Source organism: Triticum aestivum, chromosome 5B, assembly GCF_018294505.1.
Source record: "Triticum aestivum cultivar Chinese Spring chromosome 5B, IWGSC CS RefSeq v2.1, whole genome shotgun sequence".
In the NCBI taxonomy this organism is placed as follows: domain Eukaryota; kingdom Viridiplantae; phylum Streptophyta; class Magnoliopsida; order Poales; family Poaceae; genus Triticum; species Triticum aestivum.
Genome location: NC_057807.1, coordinates 299,905,749 through 299,929,316, shown reverse-complemented (window position 1 = coordinate 299,929,316; position 23,568 = coordinate 299,905,749).

The window sequence follows — 23,568 nt, the reverse complement described above, 5'->3', positions numbered from 1 at the left end:
GGTTACAATGGTAGGAGATCTACGTATCCGTATCGCCAAGCTTGCCTTCCACGCCAAGGAAAGTCCCATCCGGACACGGGGCGAAGTCTTCAATCTTGTATCTTCATAGTCTTGGAGTCCGGTCGATGATGATAGTCCGGACGATGATAGTTCGGCTGATGATGGTAGTCCGGCTATCCGGACACCCCCTAATCCAGGACTCCCTCAGGGCCTTTTAGGCTCCGGCTGCAGCATGCCGATTGCCAGACTCCTGCGACCGATGCAGATGTCGAGGTCGTCGCTCCAGGTAAGGTCTTTATGACCCGGGGCTGGGGAGAGATTGCCCAGGTTTGCAGGACGAGGGGCACCCTCGTGATCCACCTGGAGTTCGATGGCGCTTCCATGATGCTCTTCAAGGTCTTCGACGAAGATGGGCGTCGGCTGGAGTGCTATCCCAGAGGCAGCGGCAGAAGCCCCGGAGCGGCAGGGACCAGGCCTGCCGTCGCACATTCTTCCAGCAGCTCCTCAAGCGGCGGGGGCACCGGAGGATCCAGCGACTCTGCCGAGCTCTTCGCGACTCCGGAGATGAGCGACGACAGCTACGCGCCCCCGAGCCTGTGCCGCTCTCGGAGCAGGACGGGCTCATTAGGCCGCCGCCGTCTCTGATCTGGTTGAGGTTGGCGCCGGTGCCTGACGGCCCACTATTGATGATGGTGTCTGCCGCGACGGTTCTTGTAGTTAGGACTCCTTAGGATACACGTCTTTTGTCCCTGCGAGGAGCCAAGAACCCACCCCGTGGGGGCTTGTAAGGTGTTTGTAGCTCCGTTTGTCAATATGATCATTATCGTGAAGTAGTGTGAGATGCTTATTCCGTCTTAGCTTAGTTTCTTCCTTTCGAACCTCACGAGGGCTTGGTGCTCTGCACCGATAGGTCCCGGTCCCAAGGCGGCTTCAGCCGTCGCTGGTATACCAGGTCGCGATGCCGTGGTCATGGCCAGGAGGTGAGTGGCCCGGGGTCCAGTAAGAGACCCTGAGTCGCGATGCTCAGAAGGTCCCCTTTAGCTCTCAAGCAGCTATCGTTCGGTAAGAAAGGAATGCGACGTTGCTAACACGGGATTTCATTGGATGTAGTGACGGTGTTGCGATAGCTGGTGTTTCCGGAGGGTGACTTATCTCGAGAGTCAGGAACGCTTCCTGGTGCGGCGCTGCGCATTGGCCGGCGAGGGGTTGCCTGGCGAGGTCCCTACGTGCCTCTTTACTCTCGCCTCTGCTCCCCTTTCTGCTCTACGTCCTCGGGTCCCGGCCCTCGAGCGGGTCTCAACCGTCGCTGGTTTGCCAGGTCGCGATGCCGTGGACAAAGCCAGAGGGTGAGGGCTGGAGAGCCAGTAGGAGCCCTGAGTCGCGATGTTTAGGTACCCCCCCTTTAACGTGCAAGCAGTTTGCGCAGACGAGAGTGAAGAGGACACCGCGAGGGCCTCGCCTGGCACTGCTCCTTGAAGGGATCCTGCAGGCCCACCACAAAAAGAGCAAAAGTCCGCTATGACAGACAGCGGTCAGCTGTTAGTTGCTTTGGAGAGGCGACGAGGCACTAAAGGCCTGACGAGGTGTATCGGGGCACCCGTGAGTCAGCGTGGGACTCACGGGGCCCTACCCCAAGGCGGGTTACGCCTGGCACTGGGCCTTAACTTGTGATGTGTTCCTGCAAATTTGGCTAGATGCCGATGCTCTACGTCCTCGGGTCTCGGCCCTCGAGTGAGTCTCAGCCGTCGCTGGTTTGCCAGGGCGCGATGCCATGGACAAAGCCAGAGGGTGAGGGCTGGAGAGCCAGTAGGAGCCCTGAGTCGCGATGCTCAGGTACCCCCCCCTTTAACGCGCAAGCTTGGTTAATGTCGACGCTCTACGTCCTCGGGTCCCGGCCCTCGAGCGAGTCTCAGCCGTTGCTGGTTTGTCAGGGCGCGATGCCGTGGACAAAGCCAGAGGGTGAGGCCTGGAGAGCCAGTAGGAGCCCTGAGTCGCGATGCTCAGGTACCCCCCCCCCCTTTAACGCGCAAGCGACCGACATGAAGGAAGAAGACGTGCCACGGACAGACACCAAATAACAAGCATGATGGGTCGAATGCATGGCCCGAGAATAAACACAAGAGGGGTACACGCTGCTGGGTCTGACCCGAGCGACTTGGGGATGATGCAGCCCGAGGGGCGCCCCCAACAAGGTAAGCTAAAAACATGAGCAAAAGAGATACACGCCGCAGGGACAGACCCACGCGGCCTGGGAATGATGCAGCCCTGAGGGCGCTCCCAGCTGGAAACGAAACTTGAAAGATGTCACTTGATAGTGTTGACGACGAAGGGGTGTTGAAGTAGCAGACGTAGTGGGCTGTGGGAGCCGATCTTCACGAGCCCCCAGGCCCAGGAGCCTCGGGAGGCTTCGGAGGCGCTGGTGGCTCCTCGCGAACCATCTCCACCTCCGCCAGGACTGTGGAACGCCGGGCCTCCAGAGCCTCCAGGATGCTCCTCATGAGGCGCTGGCGCACCACAGCCGCGTTCGGCAAGCGGTAGGGCATGCGAACGTAGCTGTGGGGTGCGCCTTCGCAGCGCCCCACGCATGAGGGCCAGAAGCGCTCCTGAGAGGCGACTCGGTTGAGCCCTGGGATGTCGATGCAGACGCGTAGCCCACCATCCTCGCCTGGATGGGGAGCTGCGGTGGGTAAGCGGCGGCTGCCACTCATGACTCTTGACTCCTGCAACTCCTGCATGATCTGACTGACGAACTCCTGAGGGTTTGGCCCTCCTTGCTTTGCTCCTTTCTGAGGGAAACGTGTTCTGAAACACGCCTTCAAGTGGTGCCCAAGTGCCTCCCTCGTGACCTTAGCAAGGTTAGTGACCCTCCAGGAGGGAGCCCCCGAGCCCTGCTTGAGGAGGGCGCCGGGCGCGCCTTCCTATGCGACAGAAGGAGGTGCCCCCTGAGCAGGCACAGACCCTGAAGGGCCTGCCTCCTGAGGGGTCGGGCCTGGCGATGTCTTCTTCTTCTTGGGAGCGGCCTCGGGGAGCCTCCCGCTCCCGCGATCTGGGTCTTCAAGTGATGCGGCCTGAAAAGCTCGTTCCAGGGAGCACACTGCGTCCCTTTCTTCACAGGGCACCGTGATGACTCTGCCACTTCCTGGCATCTTGAGGACGTTGTAGCCGTGATGAGTTACGACCATGAACTTGGCGAGAGATGGGTACCCGAGGATGGCGTTGTACGGCAGGCGGATGTGGGCGACGTCGAAGTCGATGAGCTCGGTGCGGTAGTTGTTGCATGCCCCAAAGGTGACAGGAAGGCGGACCTGCCCAATTGGAACTGTGGAGCCGTCGGTGACTCTAGAGAAACACTTTGTTGGCTGAAGCTGATCGTAAGGCACTTGGAGATTGTTGAATGTCTCTACAGACAGGATGTTGAGCCCTGCCCCGCCATCGATGAGGGTCCCGGTGACTTGCACGTTGCTGATGACTGGGGAGCAAAGCATTGGGAGGACTCCGGCTGTGGCCGCGCACTTGAGCTGATCCACTAAACTGAACGTGATGGCGCATGCTGACCACCTGAGGGGGCGTGTGGCTTCAAGCTTGGGGAGGACTGCATTCACTTCTCGGTCAAACTGCTGGAAGATGCATTGAGAGGCTGGGGCTTGAGCTCCGCCCAGGATGCAGGCGATCGCCCGTGGCTCCTGGAAGCCCCCAGCCCCCTCGTCCTGATGATGGTCCTCGTTTCTCCATGGCCGCGGAGGCAGTGGAGGGAGGCCTGCATTTCCTTGCGGACGATCCTCGCGAGGCTGATCCCTCCAGTCTCCCTCGCGAGGCTGATCCTGCCAGCGATCCTCGCGAGGTCGGTCACACCATCCTTGACGAGGGTCGCGGTCTTCCCAGCGTCCGGCGTTCCTTCCTCCTCCTCAGCCATAGCCACGATCGTTGCGGTCGGGGCGTCGGCCGACCCTTCCTTCTCACACGGCCCGGAGCTCTTGGCATTCGTTGGTGTTGTGGGTGTGGAGGTCGTGGTACACATAGTACCGGCTGCCCTTGAAAGACTCGGGCTGATCTCTGCCCCGCTTGGTGTCTGGTTCTACCACGAGCACGGTTGCCCCCTTGCGCTTCACGTCCTTCGCCTTGGATTTCTTCTCTTCTGGGTCTGGGGCTGGCAGCTCGAGGAGGGAAAGTCGCCCTTCCTCAGCCCTGGCGCACTTGGTTGCCAAGTTGAACAACTCCAAGGGAGTGCACAGATCTTCATGCATCGCCAGCTCCTCCTTCATCTTGACGTCACGCACGCCGTCGGACAAGGCTGAGATGATGGCCTCCAAGGTCACCTTGGGAATCTAGAGACGTGCGTTGTTGAAGCGCTGGATGTACTTTTGTAGGGTCTCCCCTGGTTGCTGCTTGATGCGGCACATGTCGCTCACGGCTGGTGGCCGGTCGCGAGTACCTTGGAAGTTGGCGATGAAACGGATGCGCATCTCGTCCCAGGAGGACATCGTGCCTGGAGCTAGGTTCAGGAGCCAGGTGCGGGCCTCGTCCTTGAGTGCCATGGGAAACCAGTTCGCCATGACCTTCTCATCCCCGTTGGCGGCTTCGATGCCCAGCTCGTAGAGCTGGAGGAACTCCGCAGGGTCGGCCGTGCTGTCGTAGCGAGGAGGCAGGTCTGGCTTGAACTTGCAGGCCACGCGACGCTGCACAGCTCGGTGGTGAAGGCGCGGTAGCCTGCTGTGGCCACGGGAGGCCTCTTGTGACGAGGAGGTTGGTCTTGCGGGCCCCCATGCGCTGCAGCTGGGAGCAGCGCGGTGTCTTGGCGTGCTGGAACAAGAGCATGGTCGCGATGGACCAGAGCAGGGAGCACTCGGGCAGCTTCTTGGGGGCGAGGGACCTCTTGACAGCTCCGCTCTTGCTGCGCTGGCGCCGGACGGGGTGGGTTCCGTCCAGGGGCCACGCGCCTTGGGGCTAGGGTGCCTTCTTGAGGGGGAGGCGGCTGAGGCGCCCCCGGAGCTTCATTGCCCGCGCAGGGCGGGGCGCGGTGCAGCGAGAAGGACGGCGCGGGGGAGCCCCCTGCAGCGCGGACGAGTTCGGCGACGCGGTCGAGCCACTCTTCGTAGACGTTGTCGACTGGGTGGTAGCGCAGGAGCTCGTTTGCCGCGATGAACGCAGCTCGAGCCTCCATGGCCGCGCGGGGCGCGCGGGACGAAGAACCAGCCGGGGCGAGCGAGGGAGTGGCAGTGCGGCCGTCTCGCCTCATGGATGGATGCTGGGATGATGCTTGCTGCTTGTTCCCCGCCGGGCCGGTGGCGGCGTTGACGGCAGGCGACGGGGAACGGCAGGGGTGGCCACCGACGGGGGCCGTCTGGGCGACGCGGGAAGCGAGAGCGGCTCGGCGCTCGGCGCGGGCCCGATGAGCGTCTGACATGAACGCGATGGTTGGTGAAGAACAGGGCGGTGGAAGACGAATTCCGGCGTACCCCTACTTGGCGCGCAAAATGTCGGATTTCGGGTTCCGGCAGACCCTCTAGATTCGAACACTGGGGTGCGCGCGGAGATTTCGCCCTCTACCTACCTGCACCTCACCGCCTTGCTATGATATAAGCAATCAAAGGAACAACACAAGAGGCACAGAGTTTATACTGGTTCAGGCCACCATTGTGGTGTAATACCCTACTCCAGTGTGTGGTGTGGTGGATTGCCTCTTGGGCTGATGATGAACAATACAAGGAAGAACAGCCTCGCGAGGGTCTATTCTTGGCTGGTGCGATGAACTACTAGGGGGAGTTCAATCGCTCTCTCTACCGGTTTCCTGGTGAGGATCTGATCTCTCTACTTTGTGGTGGCTAGTCCTATTTATAGGCAAAGGCCCTGGGCCTTTTCCCATATATTGAGCGGGAAGGGCGCCAACAATTGGCCCTTTTGATGGGGAACATCTAGTACACTTATCCTGACTAAATTTGGTCCTCGCCTACCAAAGGCTCTTGTGATGACGCCGGCTTGGGCTCCACGATGACGTCCATCCTGCCGTTCTACTGGTCTTGGCTTTGTTGCACCGAAATGGATGCCTTTGCTTGATGCCCTTGCCTGCGCTCGCTCCCTTTGCACCAAAGAGGAAAGAAGGACACTACGCGGGCTGGTGCCCGCCTGGCGCCCTTGGTCGTCATGGCTTGCGTCATGGGCACCTCGTGAGGTACCCCACCTTGATCTCTCCGCCTCCTCGCGAGCCATCCTGACGAGGCCGTGCCTGAGGAAGCTTCCTGTCGTCTGCCCCACGAGGCTTGGCCCCTCGTGAGGGTCTTGAGCTTGTGCTGATGAAGATGGGCCATGCTGGGCCGCCCCTTGAGCCACGCTGCAGGCCGTAGGCAGGCAAGTCTGGGGACCCCCGTTCCCAGAACGCCGACAACGGTAGAACTCCGCGACATCCGATATGCTACGTGGCAGATCTGCGAATGCCCCTGGAGAGCTCCGAATTCGGGTAAGTAAAAGAAACATCTCCTCCACATGCTTGCTTTGCATAACGAATGTCTTACCCTCCGCTATCTTCTTGGCTGCCTGGATTTCCTGCTGGGCCTTTTCGGCTTCGGCCTTGGCATCTTTCATGCTCAAAAGGGCCTTCGCAAGTTCAGACTCCTTCGTCTTGAAGTCACGCTCCAAGGACTCAAACTTCTTGCCGAGCTCCTGGAGCTCTTGCTGTACCTCACCCACCCTAGCATTTTGCTTTTCACGCTCAATGCGCTCCATGACCGCCTTGTTTTCGGCCTCGGATAGCGCTTTCTTCAGGGACGCCACTTCGGTCGTGGCTCCTATTACAAAATCATGACGCTTTTTTGTTAGCGTCACCAATTTTTTCTATTCTTTGTGATATGTGAACGGGGTATCACTCACCTTTGTTCTCTTCGAGCTGCCTCTTCGTGAGGCTGAGCTCTCCTTGGGCCTGCTCCAGGTCCCATTTGAGTCCGGTGACCTCTGCTGTGCGGGAAGTAGCAGCAAGCAGCACCGCCTGCTTATTCACATAGACACGTACTGTTAGACTCCTGCGGTTTAGAGTTGACCCTCTGTTTGGCTTTTCTTTCCGAACACCAAACAGAGTATCAGGGGCTACTGTCTATTGGGTGATAATTTCCCACACTTTTAATTACTTACCTCAAAGCCTGTCAGGAGGCTGGTACATGCTTCGGTTAATCCGCTTTTGGCGGACCGAACCTTCTGAATCACCGCACTCATAAGAGTATGGTGCTCTTCATCCATGGAAGGGCCGCGAAGCGCTTCCAGCAGACTATCCGACGCCTCTGGCGTAACGGAAGTCATCGGCACGGACGGCTCACCCTCCTTAGCGAGGGGCTGCCTGCCCGAATGCAGAACCTTTGGAGGTTCCGGTACAGTGTCCGACTGGGAGCCTGACTTGCTGCGGCTCTCGTCGGCACAATCTGCGGGGATCTTATGCCCCGTGTTCCCGACGTCTGGAATTTCTCCGTGGGGCGTCTCCAGAGTCGCCTCCCCCTACTCTGGGAGCCTTTGGGACAACACCTTCGTGTCAACCGCAGGCCGAGGGGAAGTGGCCGTTGGGAGCGAATTCATCGCCGAATCGCTCAAAGACCCATCCGAAGAGGATACCTCGGGATGGGCCCTGGCCGGACTGCATATACGTGTTCGGCGTTATAACAGACTATGAAGCAAAGTCGCACTCAAATACAACAGAGTGCGGATACTTATGATCTTACTAGGGGCTTCCCCCTGGGCAGCCACTCCTCCTCGCTATAAGCGGCCGCGGTGGAGTAATTCGGAAGGGACGCCTTTCCCTTCTTGGGCGTCCTAGCCCCCCCCTCCGGGGCGGCTTTCCTTTTCTTCTCCTCCCCAGTGCTGGGAGGCGGAACTTCCTCGTGTTTCCCCCCGCCCCCGCAGGAGGAATCTGCCTCATCGTTCTCGGACGACGAGCCTATAACGGCCTTGCGCCGAGGGCCCTTCCTGGTCCCCTAGGCTGCCCTCTTAGGCCGTTCGGCCTCCCCGGATAGGGCGGCCCTTTTCTTTTCCTCCTCCCCTTTGTGGGAGGAGTGTGCCTCATCGTCTTCGGACGAGGCGTCCGGTACGACCTTACGTCGGAGACCCTTCCTGGTCCCCGGGGCCTTCTTCTCGGCCTTCTTCTCCGGCACCTTGTAAGGCGCCAGGACTAGCATCGTCGTCAGGAGAGCGGTTGCTGGACCTTCTAGCAGTGAAGCCGGATAGTCTATCCGCTCTGCCGTGACCACGTACTCCTGATTAAATACACACGATGACTTAAAAACCTCCCATGAGTATGTAGAGAAAGCCACATCTAATGATGGTCAGAAAACTCACCGGATGGGGGAGCCGCGTAGCGTGAAGCCCGCGGTCCTCGGATGTGGGAGGAGGTATTTTGGAGGCCCTCAACAGCACCTTCCATGCGTCCTTGTGTGTCGTGCCGTAAAGCTCTTGAAGTGTTTGGTGTTCGGCCGAAACGAACTCCCACAGATTAAATGCCCGTCTTTGGCACGGGAGAATTCAGCGGACGAGCATGACCTGGATCATGTTGACAAGCTTGATCTTCTTGTCCATCATACTTTTGATGCAGTTTTGAAGTCCTGTCAGCTCTGTAGGTTCACCCCAGGCTAGGCCCTTCTTTTCCCAGGAGGTGAGCCGCATGGGAATTCCGGATCGGAATTTGGGGGCCGCCGCCCAGTTGACGTCGCGTGGCTCGGTGATGTAGAACCACCCCGATTGCCACCCTTTCACGGTCTCCGCGAAGGAGCCGTCAAGCCAGGTAACATTGGGCATCCTGCCCACCATGGCGCCTCCACACTCCGCTTGCTGGCCGCTCGCAATCTTCGGCTTCACGCAGAAGATTCGCAGCCAGAAGCCGAAGTGGGGCTTTGTGCGGAGGAAGGCCTCGCACACGATGATGAACGCCGAGATGTTGAGGATGAAATTTGGGGCTAGATCATGGAAGTCCAGCCCATAGTAAAACATGAGCCCGCGGACAAAGGGATGAAGTGGAAATCCCAATCCACGGACGAAGTGGGCAATGAACACGACCCTCTCGTGGGGTCCCGGAGTCGGAATAATCTGCCCTGCGTCCGGCAGCCGGTGCGCGATATCTGCGGCCAAGTATCCGGCCGCCCGGAGCTTCGTAATATGCTCCTCCTTGACGGTAGAGGCCACCCACTTGCCTCCTGCTCTGGACATGTTTGGCTGTGCGGAGAAGGCATGAACTAGGGCGTTGGAGCTCAAGGGTGCGAGAATGGATAGCCGAAGAAGGAAGAATGCGTGGGTAAAAATGGGGAATCCTTATCCCTTTATAGAGGCGATGCAAACGGTGCGCCTCCCCACTTTCCCATTGAGAACCGCTTATTTCCCAAGCGCCAATATTGATGGCGCGGTTGGGTTACCCATACCCGTATTGATGAGAATCCCGTGATAAGGGGACATGATCTCTACTTTGACAAGACGTGCCGAGGAAACCGCCTCGCAATATGCGTTGTGGCTGGTTGTGGGAAAATGGTTCGAATAATGACTTGACCATAGTGTCATGTCACGTTGTCTGAAGTTGTGAGCAGATTACTTTTGTGGAATATCGATCTCTCTACGGTGGTATGTGAAAATCTTCTTGCAAAGCCGGACACGGTTTAAGTGTTCAAGGTTTACTTTGGAGTATTCGGAGATGGAACCCGCCTTGCAATGCCGAAGACAAACTGCGTGCCGGACTCATCGTCATTTAAGCCTGGTTCAGGGGCTACTGAGGGAGTCCTGGATTAGGGGGTATCCAGACAGCCGAACTACATATTTTGGCCGGACTGATGGACCGTGAAGATACAAGACTCAAGACTTCGTTCCGTGTCCATATGTGACTCTCCTTTGCGTGGAAGACAAGCTTGGCAATCCGGATATTAGATTTCCTTCTTTGTAACCGACTCTGTGTAAACCCTAGCCCCCTCCGGTATGTATATAAACCGGAGGGTTTGGTCCGTATAGGGACAATCATAATCATCATAGGCTAGCTTCTAGGGTTTAGCCTCTACGATCTCGTGGTAGGTCAACTCTTGTAATACTCATATCATCAAGATTAATCGAGTAGGAATTAGGGTTTTACCTCCATCGAGAGGGCCCTAACCTGGGTAAAACATTGTGTCCCTTGCCTCCTGTTACCATTAGCCTTAGACGCACCGATCGGGACCCCCTACCCGAGATCCGCCGGTTTTGACATTGACACCCCCACCCTCCTGGACAGGGTGTGGGCCCCCTCCGGTGTTTTCTTCGCTCAATAATTCTTATTAATTCCAAAACTGACTTCCGTGGAGTTTCAGGATTTTTGAAGCTGTGCAGAATAGGTTTCCAATATTTGCTCCTTTTCCAGCCAGAATTCCAGCTGCCGGCATCCCCCCTCTTCATGGTAAACCTTGTAAAATAAGAGAGAATAGCCATAAGTATTGAGATATAATGTGTAATAACAACCCATAATGCAATAAATATTGATATAAAAGCATGATGCAAAATGGATGCATCAACCACCTCGGAGACCAGTACGACACCGAGTTCGGATCCGCATCCCCCTTCGAAGGAGGGCGGGGAAGCAAGAGCTCCGTTGGCGGCCTCTGCCAATCCGGAGGCCGCTGGCAATATGCGGGAGGCACTGGAACGTGCCTCCGTTGAAGAAGAACACCGCACCCTTATGGGTGCGGCTATGGGAAAGGGTCAGTCCGCAAAGAGCGGGCTGACTGAAGCCTTCCATAGCCTGCTAGTAGGCTTCGAGGTAGGCAGGGTAATATTTTTCATAAGTATTCTATGTATGTGCGTGTGATGCGAAGCCCATATGTAGACAGTAGCCCCTGAGACTCTATCCGGATTAAGACAATTCAGACAGAGGATCATTAATAAGTATGTCACGCACTGCTTTTTTATGTCGGACAGGCTTTGAAGCTGGCAGCTACTGCCCGGGCCACTGAAATTGCCGAGCTCAATCGGAAGCTCTGGCTATCTGATGAGGAACTCGACTGTACCAACAAATGGTTCGAAGAAACCCAAGGTGTGCGGTGTGTCAGTATATCCATAAATTATGTTTGTGTGTAGTCGGTTTAAAATAGACTAAGGATGTTATGAATATAGTCGCAGTTGGCACCGCCGAGGTCGAGTCCCTTGATGTCTACTACACAACCTTCTTCTTGTAGACGTTGTTGGGCCTGCAAGTGCAGATGTTTGTAGGACAGTAGCAAATTTCCCTCAAGTGGATGACCTAAGGTTTATCAATCCATGGGAGGCATAGGATGAAGATGGTCTCTCTCAAGCAACCCTGCAACCAAATAACAAAGAGTCTCTTGTGTCCCCAACACACCCAATACAATGGAAAATTGTATAGGTGCACTAGTTCGACGAAGAGATAGTGATACAAGTGCAATATGGATGGTAGATAAAGGTATTTGTAATCTGAAATAATAAAAACAGCAAGGTAACTAATGATAAAAGTGAGCTTAAACGGTATTGCAATGCTAAGAAACAAGGCCTAGGGTTCATACTTTCACTAGTGCAAGTTCTCTCAACAATAATAACATATATAGATCATATAACAATTCCTCAACATGCAACAAAGAGTCACTCCAAAGCCACTAATAGCAGAGAACAAACCAAGAGATTATGGTAGGGTACAAAACCACCTCAAAATTATTCTTTCGGATCAATCTATTCAAGAGTTCGTACTAGAATAACACCTTAAGACACAAATCAACCAAAACCCTAATGTCACCTAGATACTCCATTGTCGCCTCAAGTATCCGTGGGCATGATTATATGATATGCATCACACAATCTCAGATTCATCTATTCAACCAACATAAAGTACTTCAAAGAGTGCCCCAAAGTTTCTACCGGAGAGTCAAGACGAAAACGTGTGCCAACCCCTATGCATAGGTTCATGGGCGGAACCCGTAAGTTGATCACCAAAACATACATCAAGTGGCACATGATATCCCATTGTCACCGAAGATAAACACGGCAAGACATACATCAAGTGTTCTCAAATCCTTAAAGACTCAATCCGATAAGATAACTTCAAGTGGAAAACTCAATTCATCACAAGAGAGTAGAGGGGGAGAAACATCATAAGATCCAACTATAATAGCAAAGCTCGCGATACATCAAGATCGTGTCATAGAGAGAACACGAGAGAGAAAGATCAAACACATAGATACTGGTACATACCCTCAGCCCCGAGGGTGAACTACTCCCTCCTTGTCATGGAGAGCGCCGGGGTGATGAAGATGGCCACCGGTGATGGGTTCCCCCCTCCGGTAGGGTGCCGGAACGGGCTCCCGAGAGGTTTTTGGTGGCTACAGATGTCAGTGTAAAAACCGGCGGATCTCGGGTAGGGGGTCCCGATCTGTGCGTCTTAGGCTGATGGTAACAGGAAGCAAGGGACACGATGTTTACCCACGTTCGGGCCCTCTCGATGGAGGTAAAACCCTACTTCCTGCTTGATTGATATTGATGATATGAGTAGTACAAGAGTATATCTACCACGAGATTATAGAGGCTAAACCCTTGTCACACCCTGATTTTCATGCCACAACACTTAAGTCAATAAATCATGCTAAAATGTGGTCTGACAAAAACTTTTGAGTGTCTTGTCTTTGCTTGATTGAACGTTTGACTACTGTTTGCAAGTGCTCTAAAAATCAAATAAATTCTCCAACCCTTATACTCCTTACCCTTGATCCAAAAACCTTGACCAATGATCATGCCATGTGTATAGGACATAAAAATAATTTCTTACAAAAATAATTTGGCCAAATAGTATTTTCAAAAAGTAGTTTTCCAAAAACCCCTGAATTAAGATTTGCACTGCAAGTACTTGATTTGGGGTGTGCAAAATATTTCAGAAGGTATATTTGAAACCTATTAGATGTAGGACTCCCATAAACCACAAAAATATAATTTTAAAAGTTATTTTCCTATTTTTATTTAAAAGCTTTTTCTTAAGGCCAGAAATGGTCTTTAATAGGGAAAAATTATTTTATTGTTTTAAAAATATTTGATAAAAATCAAGGAAACTCAGTGGGCATATATTTCCCATATATAAGAGTTTCAACACATGGTCATGTTCAAAATATTGGTCAAATCCCTCAAAAACCCTTTCTGGATATTTCAAGCTTTTGAAATATTTACAAAGGAAATATTCTCCAAAAATTCCAAGAAAATTCTAGCATGTCACATATGACATGTTTGATGATCTGGACAAGTATCATGTCATGGAGAATAGCATAACATCATCAAATCCCCTCAAAACCATTTCCATCCATTTTGAAGTTTGAGCAACTCTACATTGCCAAACATTTCCAAATGTTCTCAAACATTGTGAACATGCTCAAATGTTCTAATTATTCATCTAGACCAAGTGGCACAAGTTGGAGAACAAGTTATATTGATCAAAGTGCCCCCAAAACCCTCTCTGACCAGAATCAAATTTGAACAACTTTGTACTACCAACTTTCTCTCCTTGACCACAACTTTTGTGAGCATGTTCACATGACCAAATTAGGCCATTACACCAAGTGGTGCATCAAGGAGAAGTGATTTGCTCAACTAGATCTACACAAGTTCATTTCTGCTAATTTCTAGGGTTTACAAAAGTTGCATTGGCAACTTCGCCCAAATAAGCTCCAAATTGGTGGAAGGCCCTAGCTATATGTGCCATTTCACCCTGTGGAGTCTCATGGCAAATGGAGATAATCTACTTGCCCAGACTAGCATCAAACACCTTCTGCATTTTAACTAAAAACCCTGTTTGGGCCTCTTCCACTAATCCAAATGAGTTCTCCTCTTTACCACACCTCCTCCTAACCTCCCTCTACCTCTGGCATTCAGCTCAAGTCAATTCTTATTGATCAAGGGGATGGAACCACCAATTTTCTATTCTGGACAGCCCCATTTCCACTCTTCTCCTTCCTCTCTCTTCACCCACTGGCCACCCAAAGCATCCAAGGCCAAGATCCCTTCCTTAGCACCCCCCGAAATGCTACTGGACATACAAGGGCGCGCCCACAAGCATAGAAAATGGCCTGGATAGCCATATGGGCGCTCTGGAGCGCGCTACAGTGCGCTCCCGCACTGTAGCCGCCCCCTGCCAACCGCCTCCAACCACCTCGGGCCTCCCCAATGTGTCTCACGAGGCCGCCTTGGCGTCTGGGACACGGCAAGCTGCCGGCCCCCTCCTAAAACTCTCTCCTCTCCCCTCCACGATCTCACCCGAGTGCGCCGTAGGCCGTGTCCACGGTGCACCATGACCCCCCCTATATAGAGCCTCCCCCCGGGCACTCCCTCGACTCTTCTGGATCCCTCTCTCTCCCATGCACCTCCCAGACAACATCCCTCTACCCCTAGTGCTCTCCTGCCCTCTCCATGGCCGGAGTGCCGCCGCCGACCGCCGCTCGGATTCGGGCACCACGGCCCCTCTCTCTTCTCCCTACCCACTCCAGTACTCCCTCACCACCACGAAGCCCCCCATCGCCTCCATTCTTCCCCGAGACGCCCCTGCGCTCGAAGCCGGCAATGGCCGATGCCATCCTCAGCCGCGGGCGAAGGCCCGCTCCTCTCTGAGGAAGCTGGCGCCCGTAGTGTGGCCTCCCGGATGCGGCATGTTTCCCCGAGCACTCCGGTGGCTGGATCACCGGAAACGGTTGCCGGTAGCGCCGGTAGTCGCCGCTGGCGTCTCCCCTGCCTCGCCTCCTCTGCTTCGGGCGGGAGGTTGAGGACGACACCATGACGCCCAGTGGGTCCCGCCTGTTAACGGCTTGGCGCAGGGCCTGAGCCACTGACGGGTGGGCCTGCCACGTTTAAGTGGACACGGGTCCAGATCGGAGCCGCCTGCCGTGCGAGAAGGCATAGTATCGGAGGACGCCCTCGACATTGCCTCCTACTCTCGCGTGGCCGAGATAATGGGCCGGCCCAGTGCGCAGTGGCACTATATTGCGCTCAGCGCGCGCTTTAGGTATAACCTACTTCCTTTTCTTTCTCCTTTTCTGGTAGGATTGTAAAATCCATAAAAAATTCAAATCAAATGCAAATTTGATGATTCAAATTTCTAGTAGCTCATAAAATTATGATCTATCTCATGGTGCAAATTGCACATTTTTCCAGGAACTTTTTCTTCACAAACATTTATCAAATCTTGTTTTTCCATTTTTGTGATGAACTTTAGAAAATCACAGAGAGCCCATTTTTGATCCAAATTCCATGATTCAAATTCCTAGATGCTTATAATTTCAAAACTTAGTATTTGAACATTTTTACTAATACTTTCTGTATCACCTCAAATAATGGTCTATTTCTTCATGTATAGCCAACTTTGCAAAATCATAGGATATTCATTTGAACTCCAAATCCAGAGAAACCAACTCCTAGGTGCTTCTAAAATCATGCTTTGTCAAATGGGTGCCTCTGATCATTTTTGAAAATAATGTTTCTGTACACTTCTTGCAAATCCATAAACCCCTTGATTCCATCATATCAAAATGTTCGGAGATATCCACTGATCCAATTCCAATGAAACCACTCTGGTTATTTTTCATATAACCAGAGATATCCTAGAAAAGTCCAACTCACATTTTTAGAGCACTTTTATTTTTGCCTTGTTGTGTTGCTTATTATGACTGTTTCCGACGTTAGTTGATGAAGTAGACGGAGTACTTGGAGAAGGACCAGAAGACTTGAAGACTCTGAGGAATAGGCAAGCAGCCCTTTGACCATGTCTATGAAACCCTTTTTATGCATGTCATATAGCACTTATATTGCTTGCATCGGAGACATGATACTGTGATAACCGCATGGGGTGGTTTGCCACTGTTATTTCCTTGTTGATACTTGCATTATGCATGACCCTACCTTCGTATGAGGGTTATGCCGATGGGAGTAGATAGGATGATAAAGTAGTGCTACGCAAAAAGGTTCGGCAATATGCATGGTGAAGGAGGCAAATTATTTTCAAAAGACTTTTCGAAAACCCCATCGGGTGCCACTTATGCCCGGGGGAGATGATGAGTTGGGTAGCCACTTGATGACGAAGTGGTGTACCGAGGCAAGTGTGTGTTGTTTTCAAAACGGATTGGTTTAAGTTGCGACCGTTATTCCAACCTTACATGCGCAACCACTCTACCCTTATATGGGAAAGGGCATTATTGTCGGTGTACTAGAGTAGGTGTACCCTAGTATCCTGAACTTGTGCACAGGCAGTTGCAGCACCCAGCGGCAAGGCTTGCCGGGTGACCGCCAAGGTCCTCCGTGGTTCCTTTGGAGCCATTCAAGAACAAAGTATTCAAGCCAAGGAGACAAGGCCCCGGCAAGAGGAGCTTGCCGGGAAGGCCAACCAAGGCATCTCAAGGAACTTGCCGCGACGCGCCACGCTTCCCGGCGAGGCCCGGTGAGCGACAAGCTTCCGGACGCGACAAGACAACGACCGCGGCAAGGCGCTTGCCGCGGCAAACTACCACTCTGTACCCGCGCTCCAGCACATCCACCAACGTGTCGCCCTGGGACCTTTCCAGGCGCGCGTAGCAAGAGGCTGTGCGGCCAGCGGTGCGTGGTGGCAAGCGATGCTGACAAGATTGCCATCGTGGCAAGCGGTGGCGTCCCTGACGGTCCCTTTTTGCACTATTTGGGCGACGTAGATGGGCATTTTATGCCTTTGTCCCCTGCCGTCAGGGTTAGGTATGATACACTATACAGGTAGTTGTACCAACCGCAATTCCTTTTCCATTTTTACCCTTGTCTACGTTGCCACCTGTCGGAGACCCCTTTAGCATATAAAAGGAGGCCCATGCGCAACGTAGAGGGGGGGAGGCAGAAAAACACTCACGCTCGGTCTCGTTAGCAGCTAGTGTGTACTGTAGCACTCAGCGCTCCCGAGCAAGAACTCAATACATCCAGACATGCAGCAGTAGGAGTGTTATCTCTCCGGAGAGCTCCGAAGCTGGGTAAACTGCTCGTGTGCTTCGCCTCGATCCGCTCTTCGTGCGATCTTCGCCCCCCGCCGAACCGAAAGGGGCTCGGTCCGCCGGTCCCATAGGTGTTCGTGGATCAGTTTCCCCGACATCTTTGGCGCGCCAGGTAGGGGGTGTCGAGGTTGTGTGAACCTGATCCGGTGTTCGCACGAGCTAGATCTTCATCTTCTTCATCGACATGCCACCGAAGAAGAAGGCTTCGGTGGCAGTTGTTCCGTCCACGTCGATCCCACCACCACCGGAGCAAACGGGTGGTGGGGTAGATGCCGGCGGAAGAACGGACATCGACGAGGGAGCTCACGGTGCTGCCAGGTCCAAGGACAAGGCTGCACAGACCTTGGCGTCCGTACATGCACCGCGCCCATCTCAGGAGGCGCAGGACCGACAGTGTCATGGTATTCGCAGTGCCATACCTTTGTTGGACCAAGATCGAGCTGGTGGATGTCGGGGTGCTCAAGACCAGCATGCACGCCAACATGCTGGCGCGAGCGAGACACGGTCGCCTGGACGGGATACTGCTCCTTCTAACATAGTTAGACGTCCGAGCATATCCCGCTCCTCGCACCGTTCGCCACTGCCGCCCACCACTCCAGCAGAAGCTTTGGCGCGAGCTCAACTGCTCCTGGATTACCCTCCAACAGCAGACAAGATCGATCAATGGAGGGCCACCATTCAGAGTCTCATAGGCTTCGCCAACGGCGACACTCCGCGGCAGCCGAGTACATCGCTGCCGCGGCAGGACTGCCAGGCACAAGCCGATGGCGACGAAACCGGTGGGGGTGCAACCACCATGCACTCTCCACCCCGAAGGCCAAGATCGCCGACTCGCCGGATCCACCTCGACAGCGACTCCACCGCATCATCAGATCCACGAGCTCGTCGCGATCAGCGCCAAGTTCTCCACGAACGACAGCAAGAAGATGCTCGAACTCGCATCGAGCGCCGAAGAGAAGCGCGGCGTCAATCGGACCAGTGCGCTGGGCCCTTTGTCGACATGCATGCACCAGGGGAACCAGGCGACTTGCCGTATGCGGTAGGTTGCCCTGCGTTCACTCGTGAGCTGCAGCAAGTCCAGTGGCCCAGCACGAAGAATTTCAAGCCAGACGTACCAGAGAAGTACGACGACAAGTCGCATCCGTCGAAGTTCCTCAGCATCTACACCATCGCGGTGCAAGCTGCCGGGGGGCGGGACGACAAGATCCTGGCCAACTACTTCCCGCTGGTGCTCAAGCCCAATGTCAGATCCTGGCTCATGCACTTGCCGGACAACTCCGTATCCTCCTGGGCAGACCTATGCGATCAGTTTGTCGGCGCCTTTACAGGCGGCCACAAGCCTCATGGCCAAGAGAGCGACCTTCATCTGCTCGCCCAGAAGGAAGGAGAGCCCCTGCGCAAGTACATTCTGAGATTCAGCTGCGTACAGCACAACATCCCGGATGTCCACCCTGCCGCGGTAATCAGCGCATTCCATCAGAACATGCAAAACCGCAGGATGCGAGAGGAGATGGCGATGTGCAAGATCAGAGACGTTAGTGAGCTATATGTCCTGGCCGACAAGTGTGCACGTGCTGAGGAAGGGAGGAAACTCCCCGGAGAGAATACAGAAGCAGGAGGATCTGATAGTGAGGAGGCTGCCCCGGCAAAGAAAAACCGGCGGCAGAACAACAGGAAGAAGAAAGGCAAAGATGCACTAGTCATTGAGCAGTCCGGCAACGGAGGTGGCGCAAAGAAAGCCAAAGCTGGTAGCTCTGGCCAGGAGATTGCCGCAGGCACTGACTACCAGGCTGTGGCGGTCGCTGACAAGCAGGACGACACCAATAAGCAGTACTGCAAGATCCACCGCACCAAGGGCCATGACCTTTAGAGCTACAAGAAGGTCGAGAAGCTTATCGAGCAGCAAAAGGCTGAATACGAGCGACGCGACAAGGAGAAGGCCCAGGAAGGTGCTGGAGGAGCCGGCAAGAAATGCCCCGACCGAGGAGGACGCCGCGGCAAGGCCAAGCAGCGGCAAGGAGACAGACCTCCCCGCGGCCGCGACAAGGAGATGAAGATGACGACGACGATGAAGATATGGATGATGACGAGACCGATGAGCAGGAGTTCCAGAAAGCCACAGAGGTCTTGTGCGTTGACAGCAGTGCTTCTCTGCATACTTCACACCGCCAGCTCAAGCAGTGGGTGCGGGAAGTCAATGCGGCAGAACCACCCGTCAAGTCACGCAAGCCTCTGAAATGGTCCAGCACGCCTATCATCTTTGATATTGAGGACCACCCTGATCGCATAACTGTGGTCGGGTGCTTGCCGATGTTGGTTTCACCAACTATCCGCAACCTCAAGGTCACTAAGATGCTAGTTGACGGCGGGGCCGGCTTGAACCTGATCTCCTCCGCGGTACTCCAGAAACTCCAGATCCCTGATGGCGAGGTCGAAGAGACCGGCACATTCCAAGGAATCAATACGGGGAGGAGCAAGCCGAAGGGAAAGATCACGTTGCCAGTGACATTTGGCAGCGAGTTGAACTTCAGAACTGCGAAGAAGAAGACCAAGTACGGCAAGAGTTCTGATGCCCACTCCGGCAAGCGCACCTCTTCGCAGTGCTGCGCTACCGTCGAGGACGCACCATCGAGCTCCACCGGCAAGTGTAAGAAGACAATGGCAGCTCCACCAGAGACCAAGAAGGTGTCCGCCAAGGAGGATGGCACTGGTGGTACTTTCACCATCAGTGCCACTCTCGACCCTAAATACGAAAGCGCTTGTTGCTTTCCTGCGGGAGAACGTCGACGTATTTGCGTGGCAACCGTCTGACATCCCCGGTGTTCCTAGGAAAGTAATCGAGCACCATCTTGCCGTCTGTCCTCATGCGCGGCCCGTCAAGCAGGAAGTCAGGAAGCAGGCAGTGGAGCGCCAAGAATTCATCGCAGAAGAAATCAAGAAATTGGAAGCAGCAGGCCTTGTCAGAGGAGTGCTCCATCCTACGTGGTTGGCCAACCCTGTAGTCGTGCACAAGGCAAACGGGAAATGGAGGCTTTGTATCGACTTTACCGATGTTAATAAAGCTTGTCCCAAAGACCCATTTCCCTTGCCGCGCATCAACCAGATTGTTGACTCCACGGCCGGATGTGACTTGCTTTCATTTCTTGATGCATACTCAGGATACCATCAGATCTTCATGGCAGAAGAGGATGAGGAGAAGACCGCATTCATCACTCCATGTGGCACATACTATTTCGTACGGATGCCTTTCGGTTTAAAGAATGCTGGTTCAACATTTGCAACGGTAGTCCATGACGCTTTTGAGCCGCAAATACACAGAAATGTGGAAGCCTACATGGATGACATAGTGGTCAAGAGCAAGGACAAGGCGACTCTGAATCAAGATTTAGACGAAACCTTTACAAATCTGCGCAAGATCAACCTCAAGCTTAACCCCGAGAAGTGTGTGTTTGGAGTCCCCTCCGGCAAGCTTCTCGGGTTCTTCGTGTCTCAGCGGGGAATTGAAGCCAATCCCGACAAGATCAAGGCCATTGAGCAGATTGAAGCACCAAAGCGCGTCAAGGATGTACGAAGACTTGCTGGTTGCGTAGCTGCTCTCAGCAGGTTTATCTCTAGGTCTGCTGAGCGCGCCCTGCCATTTTTCAAAATATTGAAAAAGGCAGGTCCAATGAAATGGACTCCGGAAGCGGAGGCTGCACTGCAGGACTTAAAGAGATACCTGTCCTCCACTCCAACACTTGTTGCACCTAAGCCACAAGAGAAGTTGCTGCTATATATTGCGGCAACCAATCAAGTGGTTAGTGCTGCGTTAGTAGCGGAGAGGGAGGCGGATGATGAGCCAGCAACCACGGCAGATGCATCCAGCGACAAGCAGGGGACTTCACCGGCAAGCTCTGGTCCCGACAAAGATGGATCTGTGCAGGCGCGTGAGAAGATGCAGAAAAGAATGGTGCAGCGCCTAGTTTACTTTGTCAGTTCCGTTCTGCAGGGGGCTAGGTCAAGGTACTCTGGTGTGCAGAAATTGCTTTTTGGCCTTCTCATGGCCTCGAGAAAGCTACGCCATTACTTCCAAGCACATGAGATCACAGTCGTCACTCGTTTTCCGCTGAAAAGGATACTGCAAAATCCAGAAGCAACAGGCAGGATTGTCGAGTGGGCACTGGAACTGTCAAGCTTTGGCCTCAAGTTTGAGAGCACTTCAACTATCCAAAGCAGAGCATTGGCGGAGTTCATAGCAGAATGGACGCCAACACAAGATGAAGAAATTCTAGAAACGAGCATCCCCGTCAAGGAAGCAAGCAAAGAGTGGCTGATGTACTTTGATGGTGCCTTCTCGCTGCAAGGCGCCGGTGCGGGCGTGCTACTTGTTGCACCCACCAGAGAGCACCTCAAGTACGTAGTCCAGATGCACTTTCCCAAGGAGCAAGCAACGAACAATACCGTAGAGTATGAAGGTTTGCTTGCCGGTCTCAGGATCGCAGCAGACCTTGGGATCAAGAAGCTCATTGTCAGGGGTGACTCACAGCTTGTCGTCCGCCAAGTGAACAAGAATTATCAGAGTCCGTTGATGGAAGCTTACGTTGATGAAGTGAGAAAGCTAGAAGAGCACTTTTACGGCCTACAGATGGAACATGTTCCAAGAGCTCAGAACGACATTGCCGATGGCCTGTCGAAGTGCGCCGCACTTAAGTTACCTGTGGAACCAGGGATCTTTGTGCTCAAACTGACTCAACCGTCTGTAACGCCATCAACTGGATAGAGCAAGAAGAGGAAGTTGATTTCTGGTGACTATTTTCCGGCAGAGCTCCCCGAAGCCGCCGCCAAGAAGGTCCTTAAGATCAACACCAAGGGGGCTAAGGAGCAGTCTGCTCCGGCAAGCCCTAGGGTTTGTTCCGTTGAAGCAGACGCTCCCGACAAGTTTTGCTCCGGCAAGCTTGCCAAGGAACGTCAAGCTCCGGCTGAGCCGCAGGTTCTCGCCGTAGAAGCGGATGTTCCCGCAGCAGCAGATGTGCCTTTGGTCCTTGTTGTCGAGCCGCAAGCTCCAGCATGGGCACAGTAGATTGACCGTTTCCTTCAGACAGGAGAACTTCCCGAAGAGCAAGAAGAAGCAGAAAGAGTAGCCCGGCAGTCAAGTATGTACCAGTTCGTCGACAACACACTGTACAGAAGAAGACTCAACGGCGTGAAATTGAAGTGTATTCACCGGGAAGACGGACAAAAGCTATTGGCAGAGATACATGGAGGCATATGTGGTCACCACATTGGCGCAAGAGCACTTGCCAGCAAAGCGTTCCGGCAAGGTTTCTTTTGGCCGACAGCCCTCCAGGATGCAACTGCACAAGTAACCAAGTGTGAAGCGTGCCAGTTCCATTCCAAGCAGATACACCAGCCAGCTCAAGCTCTCCAGACGATCCCTTTATCCTGGCCATTTTCGGTCTGGGGGCTCGACATCCTCGGCCCCTTTCCCAGAGCTGTCGGGGGCTTTGAGTACTTGTACGTTGCAATCGACAAGTTCACAAAGTGGCCGGAAGTGGAAGCAATGAGGAAGGTGACAGCACAGTCAGCAGTCAAGTTCTTCAGGTCGATTGTTTGCCGCTTCGGGATCCCTAACAGGATCATCACCAACAACGGCACGCAATTCACGAGCCGCACCTTCATGCAGTACGTCCAAGATCTTGGCGCCAAGGTCTGCTTCGCTTCTATTGCTCATCCGAGAAGTAACGGTCAAGCGGAGAGGGCGAATGCTGAAGTGCCGCGCGGGCTCAAGACCAGGACTTTCGACAGGCTGCGCAAGTGCGGAAAGAACTGGATTGAGGAGCTACCGGTGGTTCTTTGGTCGATCAGGACGACGCCAAATCGAGCCACTGGCCAGACACCTTTCGCTCTAGTCTATGGAGCAGAGGCAGTTCTCCCCACGGAACTCGTATACGGTTCACCTCGAGTGCTCGCTTATGATGAGCTTGAGCAAGAGCAGTTGCGACAAGATGACGCGCTGCTCCTTGAGGAGGACCGTCTTCAGGCCGCTGTACGAGCTGCTCGATACCAGCAAGCTTTGCACCGCTACCATAGCCGCAAAGTTAATGCCAGAAGTCTCGAGGATGGCGACCTTGTTCTTCGGCGCGTTCAGTCCGCCAAGAATTCCAACAAGTTGACGCCGAAGTGGGAAGGCCCTTACCGGGTGAAACGAGTCACTAGGCCTAGCGCTGTCCACCTTGAGACCGGAGATGGCATTCCGGTGAGCAACTCCTGGAACATTGAGCATCTTCGTAAGTTTTACCCGTAAGGCGCGGTTGCCGGAACCTGTTCCGGCAACCACCTTTTGTACAAGTCTTGCTGATGTTGCATGTAATCCTTTGTACGAAGCCGGGCGCAGACCCCGTGCATAAGTAAAGCTCATGTGCTCCGCACATCTTGTCAATTTCATGCTTTCTACTTTTATTTGCATGCGTTATCTGACACTTTGTGCAGCGCCTACCCCCGGTAAGCAATAACGAGCCGTAAGGCTCCATATCTTTATTTTCTCTTCTTTCTCTTTCTCAAAGAATGGAAGGTTCCCTCGCCCACAAGTTTGCCGGGGGGAAAGGAGAAGATAATGGTG